Raw genomic sequence first — 760 nt, forward strand, 5'->3', positions numbered from 1 at the left:
CAGCCACCAAGAATGCTGTCCTTATAGGCATATGCCACCATGCCTACCTCCTATGTTGATGGTTCAACATGGGTTCAATGGCAAAACTTTGGTTGTGGTATCTGCTGGCCTTTGGTGGTCATTAAAGTATGAAAACTGTGTACATATGTAAGTATCATTCAATGGTAGAGAATGTGACTATTCATTTAAGTTTTCTTTGCTTGCTACTTTATGCTTCTCTTTTGGTACAATATTTCAGTAATGGGAAAGTCCATTAAAATATGAAATTCATGTAAAAGGCAAAGACAAATCAAGAAAGTGCTGTGAGGTGGGGCCTGGTAGCATATGCCTGTAGTCCCAGCACTGGGGAGGCTGAGTCAGGAGGACTGTCATGAGTTCAAGGCCAGCCTGGGCTACATAGTGAGTTCAAGGGCAGCCTGAACTGCATAGCGAGACCCTGCCTCTAAATAAAAACAAGCAAACAAACATACAAACAAACAAAAACCCAACAACAAAAAAGAAAGTGTTGTGAGTATAATTATATTAGTTTCTAGGGCTTCCATAACAAATTTCTACCAACTAGGTGGATCTAAACAATGAAAACTTATCTTTCAGCTTGGTATGGTTATATGCTCTTGTAATCCCAGCACTCTGGGGGACTGAGGCAGGAGGATCACAAGCTCTAACCCCGTCTGGGGAACTTAGCAATTTAACAAACCTATGTCTCAAATGAAAAATGCAAAATAAAAATAAAAAATATGGATTGGAATATAGCAATGGT

The sequence above is a fragment of the Fukomys damarensis genome, unplaced genomic scaffold (genome assembly GCF_012274545.1).
Source record: "Fukomys damarensis isolate Sample0158 unplaced genomic scaffold, DMR_v1.0_HiC HiC_scaffold_39, whole genome shotgun sequence".
In the NCBI taxonomy this organism is placed as follows: Eukaryota; Metazoa; Chordata; class Mammalia; order Rodentia; family Bathyergidae; genus Fukomys; species Fukomys damarensis.